Source organism: Hibiscus syriacus, unplaced genomic scaffold, assembly GCF_006381635.1.
Source record: "Hibiscus syriacus cultivar Baekdansim isolate YM2019G1 unplaced genomic scaffold, ASM638163v2 tig00111678_pilon, whole genome shotgun sequence".
Lineage (NCBI taxonomy): Eukaryota > Viridiplantae > Streptophyta > Magnoliopsida > Malvales > Malvaceae > Hibiscus > Hibiscus syriacus.
Genome location: NW_024063153.1, coordinates 419,587 through 431,766, shown reverse-complemented (window position 1 = coordinate 431,766; position 12,180 = coordinate 419,587). Strand labels below are relative to the sequence as shown.

The following is a 12,180-nucleotide window of genomic DNA, read 5'->3' as shown; positions in this document are numbered from 1 at the left end:
TGAACAGTGTTTCTTGTTAGGAACAAGATTTACGGTTTCAACAATTTCAGCAAAAATAATCTGAGGTAGGTTAATTTTAATACGGTTTTCGAAACAATGTAACCACCAAAGATCCAAAGCTCTAAGAGTAGAATAACGACCTCCGGATGGTCGAAACCACCAAGAAATCATTAGATGAAGAAAACGCTCATGTAGGTCTAAGACACTCGCACTATCTCTTCTTTTGTAACGAGAACCTAAAATTTGTTTTTCATTCGAGATACCATCATTATCTAATCCAAATGTATTGGCTATATATGCCGGGTCAATATATAAGAATTGTCCTAGGAGGTAGGAACGAATTCCTATAGTTTCTGTTTCAGCTTGGTTTTTAACACATACAGCATTAGAGTAGAATATACGAACAAGTTGATGGTAAACGATGGGTTCAAGATCAAATAGTTTATCAAATTTCCATTCTTGTAAAATGGGAAGATATTTAAAATCGATAGCTAACATAGCTTGACGAGAAGGAATACGTTCTTCCCGGATTTTGTAAGAATCGAAATATTGATAATACCAATATCGGTGATTTCTAGACCCAGGATGATTGAAACACGAATTTTGGATAGTCAAGTTAGGATCAGTGGGATTGGGATTAGAAATTGGAATAGAATGAGGATTTTGAGGTGGATTTGGTTGACGACTAGAACGACTAGATGAAGACCTAGGACGTTTAGGATTTGACATGGTGAAGGAAATCGGAATAGATATAATAACCTGCAATTTTAAAACAAGTGTATGCAATTCAATTAATCCCAAAACTCAAATGAGTCCTCAATATTTCAAGATTCTCTAAAACAATCCTAATGGGCAAAGTTTTTGAAAAACTTTTGAAAAATATGGTTTTGAGAAACAATATATGTATAGTTTTTCATAATAACAATATAATTTGATCAAAACACAATAATTTGAAAAATAACATTTTTTTTTTATTTCGAAAATTTTAAAAAATTTGAAAAATTCTTGTGTTTTTGATGAAATTAGTTGTAACATCTAGTTTATAATCACTAAATAATCAATGCCCGATCACTATTTCAACCTAGAACTAATTGAAACTAATCCTATGTTCAAAAATAATGAAATAAAGAGTTTAGAAAAATTTACCTTGAAATATGAAGATTGAGTGGATTTAGATGTTGTTTGCACGATTTTAATGATTCCAACAGGTTTGGAAGATGATTTATGAAGCAAATTCCGATTAATATCGTTGATTTGAGGCAAAAATGGAGATTTGAGGGGTTTAGAGGGTGAAAACGGCGGAAGAAATAATAAAATGAGGGTTTGGGATTTTGGGGTTTTCTGTTCGATTTTAACAGATCCCCAGGGGGGTATCGATTCCCCTGTGGGGGGGATCGGTTCCCCTTCAAAGGGGGAATCGGTTCCCTCAGGGGGAGGAATCGATTCCCTCTGCACCAAAATGCTAAAATCCGAATTTTTAAGCACAAAATGCTAAATTAATCTTTTCTAGTGGTATTGGCAACTCATATATCAAACATTAATTATGTTCAAATAATTAAATTAATCTTTAATTGATTTTTGAACATAAAATTAATTTTCATTAAGAATCACAAACTCCCCCTAACTAATAGCAAGAATGCAATCAAAAAATATAAGCATTTTTCAAGATTTATTAAAAGTGCTAAAATTATTTTAAACACTAAGTGAAGATAGATTGGTCAAACCTAATTCTCTCCTAAGTGTCCAAAATCTTTCCTTGTCTAAGGGTTTTGTAAAGATATCCGCTAATTGGTGCAAAGTATCAACAAATTCTAGAACTACATCTTCCTTAGTGACATGGTCTCTAATGAAGTGATGTCTTATTTCAATGTGCTTAGTTCTAGAGTGTTGGATGGGATTTTTAGTGAGACAAATAGCACTAGTATTGTCACACTTGATAGGAATAGTACCTACTTCAATTCCATAATCAAAAAGTTGTTGTTTCATCCATAAAACTTGTGCACAACAACTACCAGCTGAAATGTATTCAGCTTCAGTGGTAGATAATGCAACACAATTTTGTTTCTTTGAAAACCAAGAAATCAGCATATTTCCAAGGAATTGGCAAGTACCGGAGGTGCTTTTCCTATCTAATTTGCATCCTCCATAATCCGCATCAGAAAAAGCATGCAAGCTAAAACTAGAGTCTCTAGGATACCAAAGTCCTAAACTAGGAGTGTCCTTAAGGTATCTAAAGATTCTCTTAACAGCTAGTAAATGTGATTCCTTAGGACATGATTGAAATCTAGCACATAAGCAAACACTAAACATAATGTCCGGTCTACTTGCAGTTAGATAAAGCAAAGAGCCAATCATTGACCTATATAATTTAACATCTACACATTTACCTCCTTCATCTAAGTCAAGCTTTGTTGAAGAGCTCATTGGAGTGTTATGAGGTTTCCCATTTTCCAGTCCAAACTTCTTGAGCATATCTTTGACGTACTTAGCTTGATTAATGAAGATGCCATCTTTTCTTTGCTTGATTTGGAGTCCCAAGAAAATGAGAGCTCCCCCATCATGCTCATCTCAAATTCACTTTGCATTAGCTTAGAAAATTCTTGACAAAGAACATCATTAGTAGAACCAAATATTATATCATCAACATAAATTTGAACTACTAATAAATCTTTACCTTTTCTCTTTAAAAACAATGTAGTGTCAACCTTTCCTTTTAAAAAACCTTTTTCAATTAAAAAATTTGACAATCTTTCATACCAAGCTCTAGGAGCTTGTTTTAAACCATAAAGAGCTTTTGTCAATTTTAAAACATGATCCGGAAAATTTGAATCTTCAAAACCTGGAGGTTGTTCCACGTACACTTCTTCTTTTATAAAACCATTTAAAAATGCACTTTTAACATCCATTTGATATAATTTAAATTCATTGAAACATGCAAATGCTAATAACATTCTAATTGCTTCCATCCTAGCTACGGGAGCGTATGTTTCATCATAGTCTATGCCTTCTTCTTGAGTATAGCCTTGAGCAACAAGTCTAGCCTTGTTCCTCACTATATTACCACTTTCATCAAGTTTATTTCTAAAAACCCATCTAGTACCTACAGTAGATTTATCACTAGGCCTTTCAACTAATGTCCATACTTTACTTCTCTCAAATTGATTTAATTCTTCTTGCATAGCCATAATCCAATGTTCATCTTTTAATGCTTCTTTGATGTTCTTAGGCTCTATGCATGAAATAAATGCAACATAATTACAGATATTTCTAAGAGAAGATCGAGTAGTTACCCCTTTTGATAGATCACCTATAATTTCACCATCCTTGACATAGTTGTACTCTCTTGGAAAAGATACTTCCATTTCTTCAATGGTTGGATTCTCGAGGGGATCATGAGTTTCCTCATCTTTTGTTTCTTCCTTTGATGATGATTCTCCAACGTAATGTCTAACGTCATTTGCTTGTACAATACCTACATCATCATTAACAGAAGAATCCTTCCTCGGAAGGGGATTATCATCGAAAACAACATGTATAGACTCTTCTACAACTAAAGTTCTTTTATTAAATACACGATAAGCTTTAGAATTTAAGGAATAACCCAGAAAAATTCCTTCATCACTTTTAGCATCAAATTTACCAAGATTTTCTTTACCGTTGTTTAAAACAAAACATTTACATCCAAAAGGATGAAAATAGCTAATGTTAGGCTTTTTATTTTTGAGAATTTCATATGGAGTTTTCTTTAAAATTGGCCTAATCATTACTCGATTTACAACATAACAAGCGGTATTTGTGGCTTCCGCCCAAAAATATTTTGGCAAAATATTTTCACAAAGCATGGTTCTAGCCATTTCTTCTAAAGTTCGATTTTTCCTCTCAACAACTCCATTTTGTTGAGGGGTTCTAGGTGCTGAAAAATTGTGGCTAATACCGTTAGAATTACAAAACTCAATAAATCCAAGATTTTCAAATTCAGTTCCATGATCACTTCTAACACTAGTGATAGAGTAACCTTTTTCATTTTGGATTATTTTTGAAAATGTGATGAAATTTTCTAATGCTTCATCTTTAGTACTTAAGAATAGAACCCAAGTGTATCTAGAATAGTCATCTACCAAGACAAATGCATATTGTTTTCCTCCCAAGCTAGTAGTTCTAGTTGGCCCAAAAAGATCTAAATGGATCAATTGTAATACTCTACTAGTTGATACATCATTAATAGATTTAAAAGAAACTCGTTTTTGTTTTCCTTTAGCACAAGCATCACAGATTTTATCATTATCAAATTTAAGCTTAGGCAACCCTCGAACTAAATCACCTTGAATTAGCCGTTGCAAAACACTCATACTAGCATGACCTAGTCTCCTATGCCATAACCAACTATCATGCTCATCCTTAGCAACTAGGCATAAATTAGTCATATCAATAGAATCTAAATGCACCATGTAAATGTTTCCTATTCTATGACCAACAAGCATAATCCGATTAGATGCAATGTCAATGACTTTACAACCATTAATTTCAAATAAGACATTGAATCCTTTATCGCATAATTGACTAATACTCAATAGATTATGCTTTAATCCATTCACATATAAAACATTTTTAATTTGTATGGAAGAGGTATTACCTATTGTACCAATACCTTCAATGTGACCTTTTGAATTGTCTCCAAAAGTCACTTCTCCTCCATTTTTGGCGTTAAGCTCAATGAACCGGCTTTTGTCTCCGGTCATATGTCTTGAGCATCCACTATCAAGGTACCATGAGTTTGAATTTGTTTCCCGTGCCTTGTAGCAATGCTCCTTTCCCTACAAACATAGATTAATTTTTGATTTTTGGTACCCAAATTCTTTTGGGTCCATATTCATTAGTTTCCAAAATCCTAGTTCCCTTAGGTATCCATTTTTGTAGGATATCTTTATCTTTAGTAGTAATGAGTCCTTTAGGAACCCATATACTTCTAAATATTTTACCATTTAAGGTTCGTTGAGGATTTCTATGATTGTAGTTTCTAAAATCTTTTCTAACAAAGTTGGATTTTGAATTTTCTCCTTTTTCAAAACGTTTTGTTCCAACTTTTTCAAAAGAGATTTTAAGATCATCAATTTTCTTTTGATGATCATCATTGACCTTTGAAAGTAAATTTTGCAAATCTAAATTTTTCTTTTCAAACTCTTCTAGTTTGATTTGCAAATCTTTAATTTTACTTTCAAGATCATTGTTGGTTTTGGATATGAGTTTATTTTCATTTTTCAATTTTGAAACATCATTTTTATATTTTAAAAATAATTTCTCATAATCCGAAGCCAACCCATTATATTCCTCTAATAGCTCATCATAAGATAAATCATCAAAATCAGATGAGTTAGAGGTTACCTTAGAATCTTCCCCGAATGCCATCAAGCACAAGTTTGCTACTTCTTGTTCCTCTTCATCGGAACCTTCTTCATCGCTCCATGTAGCCACATGAGCCTTGTGCTTATTCTTTGATTGACCCTTTTTCTTCAATTGTGGGCAATCATATTTGACATGCCCCGGCTTTTTGCATTCATAGCAAATGATTGGGTCCTTCTCTTTTGGTTCATTTTTGAGGCCTTCGTTTCGTTTGAATTTTCTTCCTTGGTAAGGTCTCATCATTTTTCTGAACCGTTTGGCAAACAATGCCATTTCCTCGTCATCATCATCATTAGAATCACTCTCATCTTTTGTGGATTTGAGAGCAACTCCAATGTTTTTCTTCTTCTCCTTCTCCTTTGGTGTCTCTTCAACTTTATCAAGGTCCACCTCATCTTCAAGCATCATCTCATGAGTGAGGAGTGAACCGATAAGTTCTTCAAGAGTTAAGGACGATAGGTCCTTAGACTCGATGATTGCCGTCTTCTTTGATTGCCATGATTTTGGGAGGGAGTAGACTAACTTCCTCACAAGCTTTTCATTTGAGATGATCTCTCCATATGATTTGAGACCATTGACAATCGTTGAAAATCTATCCGTCATAGCTTTGATGTCTTCATTTGGTTTCATCCTGAAATTTTCATAGCTATGCGTTAGAATACTAATTTTTGATTTCTTTACCTCATCTGTACCTTCATGTGTGACTTGAAGTTTGTCCCATATTTCTTTGGCGGTTGTACACGATGAAACTCTTCCGTATTCATCTGGTCCAAGAGCACAAAAAATAATATGGATGGCTTTGGAGTTGAGCTGGAACATTCTTGTCTCTCCTTCACTCCACAACCTTGGATGAGTGAGAGGTTTGATGTATCCTTCTTCTACAGCATTCCATGCTCCCATGTCACTTGCTTGAATGAAGTACATCATTCTATTCTTCCAATAGGCATAGTTAGCTCCATTGAAGAAAGGAGGCTTGTTGACGGGCATCGAATCAAGACCGGAGTCGAAGTTTGAAGTGGAGGCCATTGATGACTTTGTAATCGATGTAACTCTTCCCGGATCGACTCAAGAGGCGATTAAACCTTCAAATGAGTTAGGCTCTGATGCCAATTGTTGAGTTAATCGAATGACGAAATTGGCCAAGAGGGGGGTGAATTGGCAATAAAAATTTTGTGGAAGCTTTTGCAGAAAATTGAAAGCAATTGCACAGCGATTTACAGTGGTTCGACTTTCTCAAACAAAGTCTACGTCCACTACCTTAGCTATCCACACTAAGGATTTCCAACAAATTCACTAATTTGTTCTTTCTTTTGAGGCCAAAGAGATAACCTTACAATTCCCTCAAGAGTATACCCCAACTCTTGAGAACACTCTTTTCTCAAAGAGAAGATTACAAATTTGCAAACTTACAAGAAACCTCACAAGGTAAGATGTTTGCACAATTCTAGAACAAAGAAAAGAACACTCAAAGATGAATACAATTGAGCACAAAAAGTGTTCTTGAAAGCAAAATGAATATTGAATGAAAATGGGCTTGAAATGCTCAAACTTGAGGTTTGATGCTTTCTCTTTGATTCTCTCTTGATTCTAGTTGCTTGATGTTTCTTGTTATTGATCAATGGCTTCTAAGCTTGCTTAAATACACCTTGAATCACTTCTGAACGTTGGGGATAATTAGAGAAGATATTATAGCCGTTTTAGTGTGAAAACATTTAATAAAACAGCTTGGACAGTGGGGGGAATCGGTTCCCTATCATAGGGAATCGGTTCCCTAAGTGTAAAATTCAAATATTTCGACCGTTGAACAGGGGGGAATCGGTACCCCCTTGGGGGGAATCGGTTCCCTCCGAGCATTCTGGAAATCTCGGAGCCAAACCATTCAGGGGGGAATCGGTTCCTCCTATGGGGGGGAATCGGTTCCCTCTGAGTATTCTGGAATTTTTGGCTTTGAATTGGTTCGAAATACTTTGTAAAATATTTTGAAATTGTTTTATGATTAAAACTTAATTTTACACTTAAGTAAGGATCAAAAATGATTTTTGAAATATTTGGAGTAATGTTTTGATATTCGAATAGTTATATCGAATATACTTAGAAAATCATTTGGAAAATCTTAAAATCCATTTAACTTAATTTGTTATATCGAAATATTAAAATGTTTCAACACATCCTCCGCTAGAGGATCAAATCCGATGAGAGGCAGACAAACTCAATCAGTGGGATCTGAAGCTGGAAGATTTAATCAGAGTCAAGTCAGACAATGCCCACATTATGGAAAAAATCATTATGGGATATGTAGAATGATTTCTGGAGCCTATTTTAGATGTGGGGACACCAGACATTTTATTCGGGATTGTACCAGGGTAGCCGGTGAATCTGCACAGCCATAGGGATCTATTTCTACAGGCTAAAGGGGAAGAGGTAAAGGAAGAGGAAGAAGTTAGTTAGAGTCATCTGCTCAACAAGAGATACGTTCCACTGCTCAAGTGTATAATCTCAGGACTAATGAGGATCGGGATGATCCGGAGATTATAACAGGTACCTTTCTGTTGTTTGATAAACATGTTATGGTATTGATTGATACGGGGTCTACATATTCATACATTACTAGTAAGTTAGTGAGAGAATTGAACATTCAGTTAGAAGCTACTAACAATGAGGTGATAGTGATGAATCCGTTAGGGCACAGTGCTCGGGTAAATATGGTGAGTCGAGGGTGTCCCATACGAATTCAAGGAATTGAATTCCCTGCTAATTTGATGGAATTACCTTTCAAAGAATTTGAAGTGATATTAGGAATGGATTGGTTATATCATTATTACGCTAATGTCGATTGTAGACTGAAAAGAGTAACGTTGAGAAGTCCGGAAGAGGTAGAAGTCGCGGTGTTTAGTGAAAGGTGGAATCCATTGGCAAATGTAATCCCAGTGATGACGGCAAAGAAGTTACTGTTACAAGGATGTCAAGGGTTCATTACTAATGTGCTGGATGTAAGAGACAAAGACAAAGAGATTGAAGAAATTCTTATCGTGAGAGAGTTCTCCGATGTATTTCCTGTAGAGTTGCCAGGTTTACCTCCGGACATGGAGGTAGAATTCCAAATTGAGATAATGCCGGGAACAACACCCATTGCAAGAGTTAAAGATACAGTTACAGGAGTTACTGGACAAAGGGTTTATTAGACCAAGTGTATCACCTTGGGGAGCTCCAGTTATATTTGTTAAGAAGAAAGATGGATCAATGTGTCTTTGTATCGAATACCGACAGCTCAATAAAGTGACCATCAAGAACAAGTATCCACTCCCCCAAATTGACGATTTATTTGATCAATTGAAGGGAGCTTCAGTGTTCTCGAAGATTGATTTATATTCGGGTTATCATCAATTAAAAATTCAAGATAAAGGCATTCCAAAGAAGGCGTTTAGAACAAGATATGGCCACTATGAGTTTATTGTGATGCCGTTTGGAGTTACGAATACACCAGCTGCTTTCATGGATCTAATGAATAGAATATTCCAATCCTATTTGGATCAGTTTGTGGTGGTGTTTATTGATGATATTTTAGTGTATTCAAAGTCATAAGAAGAACATAGTTTGCACTTGAAGATCGTTCTACAGATTTTACGAGATATGAAGTTGTATGATAAATTATCAAAATGTGAATTCTGGTTTAATGAAGTGGCATTCCTTGGATATGTAATTTTTGCAGAAGGAATTCGAGTGGATCCTCAAAAGATTAAAGTTATTCTGGAGTGGGAAGTTCCAAAGAATGTATCAGAAGTTCGAAGTTTTCTGGGGTTAGCTGGTTATTATCGAAGGTTCGTTCAAAACTTTTCGATGATAGCTTTACCTCTAACTAAGTTATTGAGAAAAGAAGTAAAATTTGCTTGGACTCAGGAATACCAAGAGAGTTTAGAAAAGTTAAAGAAGATTTTGACAGAAGCTCTAGTGTTAGTCCAACCCGAGTCTGGCAAGTACTTTGTAGAGTATAGTGATGTGTCCCATAATGGCTTGGGATGCGTGTTAATGGAAGAAGGCAAGGTGGTGGCCTATGCTTCGAGGCAATTAAAACCGCATGAGAAGAATTATCCGACACACGATCTGGAGATGGCTGCAGTAGTGTTCACTTTAAAGATCAGGCGTCACTATTTGTATGGTGAAAAGTGCTATTTGTATACATATCATAAGAGTTTAAAGTACTTGATGACTCAGAAAGAGTTGAATTTAAGACAGAGAAGATGGGTGGAATTTCTCAAGGATTATGATGTTGTGATTGATTTCTATCCCGAAAATGCAAATGTGGTAGCAGATGCCTTAAGTAGAAAGACGTTTGCAGCCTTACGAGCTTTGGATGTCAAACTATCATTTGGCAGAGATGGTACAATTTGTGCTGAATTGACTATCAAGCCATCATGTTTGGATCGAATTAAGGAATTACAAAGAAAAGATGAAATATGTTTGAAGAAATTACAACAATTAGAGAATGAATAGCTAAATGATTATGAGATCAAGTCAGATGGGAACCTATATTATCAAGGGAGGCTAGTAATTCCAAATGATAATGAATTAAAGAATGATTTATTAACGGAAGCTCACTGTAGTCCATTGACAATGCATCCTGGAGGAAACAAAATGTATATGGACCTCAAGAGTCGATATTGGTGGCCTGGAATGAAGAAAGACATTATAGAATTCGTATCTAAGTGTTTGACTTGTCAGCAAGTCAAGGCTGAGCATCAGGTTCCGTCAGGATTATTGCAACCAATGTCTATTCCTCAATGGAAATGAGAGAACGTAACGATGGATTTTGTAACAGAGTTGCCTTTAACTCCGAACAAAAAAGATTCAATATGGGTGATTGTAGACAGATTGACTAAGTCAACTCATTTCATTCCGATACGAGTTGATTTCTTTATGGATAAGTATGCTGAGTTGTATATCAGAGAGATTATACGGTTGCATTGTGTTCCTGTTTCTATAGTTTCTGATCGGGATCCTAGATTCACATCACGATTTTGTAAGTCTTTACATGGAGCATTGGGCACACGACTGAACTTTAGCACAGCGTTTCATTCTCAGACCGATGGATAATCCAAACGAACTATCCAAATTCTGGAGGATATGTTAAGAGCTTGTGTAATTGAATTCAAAGGATCGTGGGAAAGGTATTTGCCACTTGCTGAATATGCGTACAACAATAGTTACCAGTCAAGTATCAAAATGGATCCCTATGAAGCTTTATATGGGAGAAGATGTCGTATGCCCTTGAACTGATATGAACTTAAGGATCGAGAAGTTATTGGTCCTGAGTTGATTCAGGAAACAGAAGAGAAATTTCAAGTAATTCAGAATAATCTGAAAGCTGCAGCTGATAGACAGAAATCGTATGCTGATTTAAAAAGGAAAGAAATTGAGTTTCAAGTCGGAGATAAAGTGTTGTTGAAAGTGTCTCCTTGGAAGAAAGTATTGAGGTTTGGACGTAAAGGAAAGCTTAGTCCTCGGTTCATTGGACCCTATGAGATCATTAAGAGAGTGGGACCAGTGGCATATCAATTAGCTTTGCCACCTGAAATGGAGAAAATTCACAATGTCTTTCATGTTTCAATGCTTCGGAAATATAGATCTGATCCCTCCCATATTGTGTCACCAGAAGAAATAGAAGTGCAATCGGATTTGACGTATGAGGAAGAACCAGTCCAAATTTTAGCTCATGAAGTTAAATAATTAAGGAACAAGATTATTCCATTAGTCAAAGTATTGTGGAGAAATCACAAGGTAGAAGAAGCGACGTGGGAATGTGAAGAGGACATGAAGATTCAGTACCCCATCTATTTGTACAATGAAAATTCAAGGACGAATTTTCTTAAGGGGGAGAGATTTGTAACATCCCAAACTATGGGTTAGTGACTAAATTGTAAAGTCTCAAAATTTCATGATTAAAATAGAATGATTGAATAGTATAAAGATTTATATGTAATTATTGTATATGATTGAATTGAAAGGAAGAAGGAATGGAAGGGCAAAGAAAGAATTAATTAAAGAATGGATATATATTAGTACATGAGGGTTGGGGAAGGATATATCAAAGTCTCCAGAGTTTTCTTCTTCATTCTCCCAGCCGTGAACTCCAACTTGCAAAGGTAAGATTTCTTAATAGTTGATTGATTATTAGCTGAAATTTAAGTTAGGTTTCGATCATTAGATAATAACTAAGCTTAAGGAAAGCTTAAGTTGTCTTATAATCAAAAGATGAAGAAGTTATAAGAGATTAAAGAAAATGGGTTTTTATATGAAATTATGGAAAAGAGTTGATAAGTTGAATTTGAAGTTAAATTTGACTTGTCATCAACCTAATTAAAGAATATGAAGTATTAGAATTTGATTTAGAACATATTGAAATTTGAGTATGATTTTTGAATTCTAGGAAGAGAAGTGGATTTTAAAGTTAAGGATGTATTGAATGAGTATTAATGAGTTTAAGTATGAGTACATGAGTTAAGTATATGTAAAGGAGTGAAATAGGAAGTGTTTGAGCAGAAATGAGTTGATTTTTGTGCTCAAAATATAATTTCTTATCATAGGGTATCGATACCATATGAAGGGGTATCAATACCTCCTCTTGAACGAAAAATTACAGAATGTCAGTATGGTATCGATACTATATAGGGGGTATCGATACCCCCCTGAAGATGAAAATTTCCATAATATAGGCAGGGTATCTATACCATAGGCAGGGTATCTATACCATAGATAGGGTATCTATATCTCAGTTAGGGATGT

The 12,180-nt window shown here is 35.1% G+C and overlaps 1 pseudogene; it reads right to left on the bottom strand.

Moving 5' to 3' along the window:
• Window positions 1–1,731: 1,731 nt before the first annotated feature.
• LOC120167446 lies at window positions 1,732–6,369 on the bottom strand (annotated as a pseudogene).
• Window positions 6,370–12,180: the final 5,811 nt, after the last annotated feature.